We start from the raw sequence: 7465 nt of genomic DNA on the forward strand, positions 1-7465 counted from the left end.
TAATTTTTTAAGACATTGCCATTTTGTGAAGACTTCGTCTGTCCTATAGAATGTGCTGCACTCTGAACTTGCCTGATGACACCCTCGTCATGTCAGCTGACTGTATTTCTGTGTTTCCCTTTAACTAGAGGTGAAGTCGAGAACTGCACTGTCCAAGTGGGTGGCCACTAGCTGTGCGTGGCTGCTGAGCACTTGAGATGAAGCTGGTGGAACTGAGGAACTGAATTTGTACTTTTACTTAGTTTAAATTAATTAGTTAATTATTTTAAAAAAGAGGGTCTCTCTGTGTTGTCCAGGCTACAGTACAATGGCATTATCATAGCTCACAGCAACCTCAAACTCCTGGGCTCAAGGGAGCCTCCTGTCTTAGCCTTTTGACTAGTAAAGACTCACCCTCTGTCTGGGCCACTGTCCCTGGGAAAACCTTCCTCAACATCACGGCCACTGAGGTTGGTGTTCTGGTTGGCAAAGATGGGTCAAGATTTTTTGTGAATGGGCTGATAATTGGGGGCCAGAAATGTTCTGTGATCTGGAACTCGCTGCTGCAGGATGGGGAATTTACCATGAATCTTCATACAAAGAGCACTAGAGGAGCCCCCACTTTCAATGTCACTGTCACCATGACCGCCAAGACACTAGGCCTGCTGATGGGCAAAGAAGGTGCCTATGGTGGTTTGATCAACAAGAAATGTTATGAAATGGCCTCCCACCTGGGGAGATCCCAGTACTGACCTCCTCTGTCCCTTTCCCCCACCATTCCCCACGGCTTTTGCACCCCTCTCCTTCCTGTTCACACATACACACCATTTCTATTTGGGGGGCCATTGCCCCATACCCCTATCACTGCCCAAACCACGTGGGCTGGGGACCAGGACTGGATGGACAGATACTTCCCCCCACTCATACCCCTCCTGTGTGTGGTTGGAAAACGTTTTTGTTTGGGGGGGTTTTCTTTTCTGAATAAAAAAGATTCTACTAATTGAAAACAAACAAACAAACAACAAACAAACCCACTGCTTTGATGTCCTTGACCTCCACTTTCTTTGCGGCCTGCGGTGCAGCATCGTCATTGGGATGGTGTTCACTGGGACCGATGTTCACATTGCCGCGCCGCCTCTCACAGCGGCTTCTGACCCAGGTGGCTGATGCCTGGGGCGGGGAGCTTTTTTTTTTTTTTTCAATTTTGCCAAGTTCAGTTTTATTTGGTTGCTGTTCTGAACCGCTGTCACTGGAATTCATAGATAGGTGTGCTGCGTTCAGGGACATGGGTTAGATTGAGAGATTGATACCATCCTGAACTCCTATGACAGTGTTGCCCTCCATGGAGGCTGCTGACTTCTGAAAGCAGATGTGGTAGAACCCAGCAAAGGAAGTGCCACTGATGTCTTTGATTGTGCGATCTGGAACCAGGAACTGCTCCTTCCACCTCATGAAGACATAGTCCCTGTTCTTCAGCTCTTCATAGTCTTCAAACTCAGAAGTCACGTGAGTTAAACGATTTTGCATACTGATCAAAAGCCAGCAACTTTCTCTGGTGATTCCGATCAACTTCATCTGCATCCCACTTTTGAGTGAAGAAAGGGTGTTTTTGCTGATTATTTGTCCTTCAAAGAAGGTTGTAAGTGTTGGGTACTCCCCTGTAAGGCCTTTAATCTTCAGGGACCCACAAAGGCAGGAGTTCCCTGTGTCCACATGCTGCAGCACCACCTCTACGTCGTACCAGTTCCCCTTGCTCTTCTGGTGGCCACAGAACTTGGAGCTGCTGTGGGGCAAGCTGGTGGCCAGGGCCGGCTGCTGGGTGTTGATGGGTGGTGGTGGGATGAGTGAAGCCACGGAGGCAGCCAAGGCCCCAGTTGGCGGGGGACAGTCAGTATGGACCAGCATTGTGGGGTCCCCTGGAGCCATGGCTGGGGGAAGGTGGAGAGGAACCGCCACTGCTGTGTGGGAGCCGAGAGGGTGGTGGGGAGGTAGATCACCAGGCCCAGATAATTTTTTATGTTTTGTAGAAATGGGGATCTTGCTATGTTTCTCAGTCTGGACTCGAACTGCAGGCTTCAAGCAATCCTCCCACCTCGGCATCCCAAAATTCTGGGAGTATAGGCATGAGTCATTGCACCTGGCCCAATTTAGATTTGAATTTAAAAATGGATACTCTTTTTAGCCTTGGAAACTGAATATTTTTAGAGTAACTTGGGTATGTGATTTACTCTTTAAACTGTGTGTTCTGAAATCTATCTGGTTTGAGATCTTCTGTAAGTGTATAATATGAACTGAATTTTGAAGACTTAGACTAAAAAAGGAGAATCATCCATTGCACCCATCTATTCATTCACAAAATCTGAATTCAGACTGTGTTTGTTTCTCTAAAAATAACAGCACACACATAAGATATAAAAAGTCAGAGAGAGGACTAGCCAAGGGCACACTGCAAATGCCTCACCAGGGTGCACATTCTCCAAGGTGGGACTCCTGTATCCCCTGGTGCCTACACAGTGCCTGACACAGACTGGAGGCTTAATAGATGTTTGTTGAATAAGACTGTTATCAAAAATTTTATATTTGTCCCTGAGTCCGAAGGAAGAAATAGACAAGTTGTTTGAGGAAAAGGAAAGACAAGTTCATTAATTTGCTGGCAAATGAGGAGGATGGCAGACTCTCATCTTAAAGAACCATTATCTTCCCCTTAAGTAGAAATGGAGAGCTTTTAAAGGGGGTTTTCAGTTTCAAGCTGTTGCTGTTTAACTGTGGTTGGTGGTCATGAGTGGCCTTATCATTAGTGAAGATGACATTATACCCTTTGCCCAGACAATTCCAGTGATCCATCTCTTGTGGTTTAAAACAAAGAACAAATAACACTCCTCCATCCCTCTGATTACTGGTCCTGAGCAGGAATACAGGTTTAATTCCCCTAAAAGAATAGGGGAGGTTTTAAAGAAACTTATAGTGCATTTTGACCTTTTTCAGACCCTTACTTCTGTTACAAGTGTGAGTGAATGAGTGAATGAACCAGGCCTTTGGCCAGGGAGCTGAGGGGGCTCTTTCCAGCAGACCAGCAAGTATGACTAGGCAAACAAGGGTGCCCCAATATTAAAAATATGGCAGAAAGGGCCAAGAAGACTGAATACAAACCCAGGGCCCATTTAGAAGTCCTGGAACTTCCTCTATAGAGATGGTGGGCTGCCATGGACAGCAAAAGGAGTGACAGAAGGACCCAGGGCCCAGGCATTGCTCTTTGAGAATTCTTTGCATAGACCTATTTTTAGCTAAAGAACCTCCTGAGGGTAGCAGTCTGGCTTGGCTGTCCTCTGTGGAACATGGCTCACAGCGAAAGGTCCTGCTGTGGTGATACTTGCGTTCGCAAGTGACCAGGCACTGGTATGAGGCCTGGGCAGCTGCATGCACACAAGTGTCACAGAGAGAGAGAGAAACCTTTCTGCCTTTTCTGGGTACACATCTATCTTTCTTGTGTATTAGAGGATTTGGCAAGCTGGAAGCAAATATATTTAATCACCTGAGTTTATTGTGCCAAGTACTTTCTGTATACTATTATAACTGGGGTCCTCATTAACCAAATCAATGACCTCTATACAATCCTCTTCCTTAACTAACTATCTAACTTCTTTAACTAACCTTACTTTTGAGTCATTTCACAGAAATAGTGGATTTTCTGCAAGACAAAGGAGCTGAGATTCTGAAGAACCCAGGGCAGGGCAGACTTCCTGAAAACTCACTGCCCCTCACCTGTCCCCAATGTGCATGGACACCCTGACCTGTTCCAAGGCATGTGACCCCTCCTTTAAGAGACTATCATCTCCCTTAGTCAGAGATTTGGATTTCAGGTAGCTTCTCCAGTTCTCTTGGCAAACCAAAACCACTGAACTCCTCCTATGGTTTCAATAGAAAACACTATTCAAATCTTGATAAACACTTCATAGGGTAGGTATCATTTTTCCCAGTTTCAATGTAAAGAAACTTGGTTTCAAGTAGGTTGAATAATTCACCTAAGGCCACTTGAAAGTCAGTGTCTGCGCTGGCTTCTGAGAGTAGCTAAGCTCCAACTTTGCATTCATCCCCATTCTACTTTTTTCCGTCAGCCAATGAGATTGTGCCGGACTCTCCAGGCTTGCCCTTGGACAGCTGTGAAATCCATGCCCTGCAATAATCATATTTTATTAAGTGGTACTGCCCTAGAGGCACATTCAAGGTCAGACAATTAAGTTCTCAAGCTCATCCTAGAAAAAGTGCTGCATACCTCATTTCTGAATATCAATCACTATGGTCATCAAATGGCCAAGGGAAATACTTCAAAGTTGACCATAGTCATATATTCTATGGCAGACCTGACCAGTTTAAGAGGGAAAACTTATAGATACTGACACTACAGACTTATCCTCAGGTGAGCTCATAGTCAAAGTCACCTAGTCCCATCCACGTGCCAAGAGCTGCCAGTGAGATTCTCATTTCTCAAATCCTGGTCCTAAACAGACATCTGAGCAAAGCCTCTGAGATGAAATATAGACAAACAGCAAACAAACAAACCAAAGCAATTTTGAAGCCATATAAAGTAGACAGGGAGGAAGGAACAGTTAAGAAAAATCAGCTTGTCATTAATATTTTTTAGAGAGGTAGGGGGAATGTTGCATCTGTGAAACAAAAAAATTTGGAGAACACACATGAGCTCTTAGAAATGAAAAACATGACAGGAGAAATGAAAAATCCCACAGGCTTGGAAGAGTGACATGAAAAATGTCACCCAGAAGGCAGAGCAAAAAGACAAAGAAATGGAAGCCAAAGAGAAAAGGTTAAAAAAAGAAAGGAAGAAAGAAATGAGAAAACAAAAGATAGAGGTGGAAGATGACATCAAGTAATAGATATCGTATGTACACATCATAACACATCGTATGAAAAAATTAGCAGATAATAACCTGAACTTGAAGAACCACGTAAAAATAGCAGCTATTCTTAAATATTTAGAATCACAGGGCCATGAAAATGCCAGAAGAAACCACCACTGGGGAAAGAGTGGAAGTGTTGTAGAGCAAATAGCGGCCTTATTTTAGTAATAGTCAACATTTCAAGCACATGTACATGTCCCTTTAATAAAAGACAACAATGAGTATGAATCATATTAATAAAACAAAATTGATTACAAGACAGAGTAAGGAAAAAGATCTCCCCATGTGATTCCTTCACCTTATGGAAGACCTCCTTAAATGCCACCACTGTGCTAGGCAAGTGGAAGAGGCTGGATACAAATGGGATTGCTCTTGTTTTCTAGAAGTTCCTGGTTTAGTGGAAGAGACTGATGCTGTGTCACACGTGTTGCTGAGTAAAAGCACAGGGAGGCTCTGAGTGTATTGGGAACAGAGAAGAGGGCTTGGTGGTAGAATGGAAGCTGATTTGGGAGCACTTTCCTCGTGGGGTGTCACATAAACTGAGTCTTAAAGGACAGGCAGGTTTAAAAGTCAGAGGAAAGGAACTGAGGGCATTCCAGGGAGAGAGAGTGTCGTTAGAGTGTGATGTGTGAGGGCATCCCCGAGGCTGGGGAGGCAGCAAGGGCCGTCATAGAGGACCAGGAGGGACATGCACCAATGTTTGGACTTTATTCTAAGGGAAAGGAGGCTAACAATGGCCGTTAAGCAAGAGCCAGATGTGTTCAATTTGGTCTCTCAGATCATGAGGCTTCCTGGGTGAAAAGCTATTTGGCTTATATAGACAGCAAAGAGACTCGTCAGACTCTAATTCCCCAGGTGAGAGACGATGGTATGGTAGGGACTGAGAGGAGGCAGCCAATTGTTTGGATTTAGGAAGTAAAATTGGTGGGACTTGCAATGAATTTAATGTTGAGACTGGGGGACATAGGACAGGTGAGGGGGAAAAAGCCACAATTGCAAAGACATGGAATCAACCTCATATGTGCCCATTAATTCATGAGTGGATAAAGAAAATGTGGTTTATATGAGGAGTACTACTCGGCTATGAAAAGGAGTGAAATAACGTCTTTTGGAGCCACTCAGATGGAACTGGAGACCATTATCCTAAGGGAAGCATCTCAGGAGTGGAAAAACAAATATCACATTTGCTCTCCAATAATCGGGAGCTAAACAATGGGCACGAATAGGCTCCAAGAGATGTAAGGATGTTGTTGGAAACCAAGAAAAGGGGGTGAGGGGTAAAAACTTGCCTATCAGGTACAATGAGCAGTATTCTTGTGATGGGCACACTAAAAGCCCCCCCTTAAGCCTTATACAAGGTATCCATGTGTATTACGGTTCCTCCTTAAAAGTTTGAAATTTTAATAAAAGAAAGAAAAAAAAGGAGTCTAGGGAGACTGCTGAGCTTATGTCTTGGATGGCTGAACAGATGAGTGGTCTACAAAGCTTACGTGGCTGCGTCTTCCTGTGGAGACAGGGGGACTGGAGCAGGGGTCCGAAGGGAAGAAAGCAGAGAGAATGGCGCTCTGCAGCCCACTTCCTGGTACTGTGGGATCCAGTTCCATCTCGGGAAGGTTTAGTGAGGAAAAGCCTTATGCATCCCTCTTCCAATTGCCTAACATGAAACATTTCAAGTTAAAATTATTTAAGTCAATATCAAAAAGTCAACAACCCGAGGATGCACACTGAGTGAGAATGTGTGGATTCATAGTGCCTGGACAATAATTAGGGGTTTTTTTGGGCTCTGATTGAACTAAATTCTCCCACTTTGTGCATACCCGGATGATAGGAGGCGAGACATTTCTAAAGCATAGTGCCCTGTGTAATGACATCCTAATTGTTTAGAGCTAAAAGCTTACTTCGTCCGAAGGTCCTCACGGCTTCTGAGACACAGACTGTCAGGTCCCTAGAATTTATTTCTTGCCACTTACTGTTATAAACACCTTGGAGTTACACATTTCTGAAACTCACCAAGAATCACCTTCTAGAATTACACTGCAACAGGCTTGTCTGAGCTTAGTGTCTTCATTTTTCAGCTATCTGAACTCAGCTCTCGGTCAGAGGTAGCAACTTGCCAGTGTGCCAGCACCAAGGTTATTATAAAATCACAATGAAATAATTTTATGACAGGTGTGTGTAGTCAATAGAGAGACAGTGTAGCAATGGCATTTTTCCATTTTAACCAAAGAATCTCCTTTAAAGAAAAATAAAAACCTCTCATCCCTCTAGCATTAATCTAAATTATTTTTTATCTGTTACTGAAACAAATGCAAGCATTAAACAAGACGCAAATTCCTTATGTGTACACCTCTTATACTATAAAATCAAAACAGATATGCAAATTAAATTTAAACCAAAACAAAATGCAGCAAAAATAAAAAACTTTGAAATGATAAGAATGAGTCCCTCAATCATTATGATATAGAAGGTCATGGTAGATTATTGTTCCTGCTACAATGCCTAGAAATTAACTGGATAAAGTGAAATTTCACATATTTTTAAGGATATCAGAGAACTGTTAGTGGAGATTA

The 7465-nt window shown here is 43.5% G+C and overlaps 1 pseudogene; it reads right to left on the bottom strand.

Moving 5' to 3' along the window:
- Positions 1-1225: 1225 nt before the first annotated feature.
- LOC100941994 lies at positions 1226-1947 on the bottom strand (annotated as a pseudogene).
- Between the last annotated feature and the right edge of the window lie 5518 nt (positions 1948-7465).

This window comes from Otolemur garnettii, unplaced genomic scaffold, assembly GCF_000181295.1.
Source record: "Otolemur garnettii isolate 467f Iridium unplaced genomic scaffold, OtoGar3 scaffold00077, whole genome shotgun sequence".
In the NCBI taxonomy this organism is placed as follows: Eukaryota; Metazoa; Chordata; class Mammalia; order Primates; family Galagidae; genus Otolemur; species Otolemur garnettii.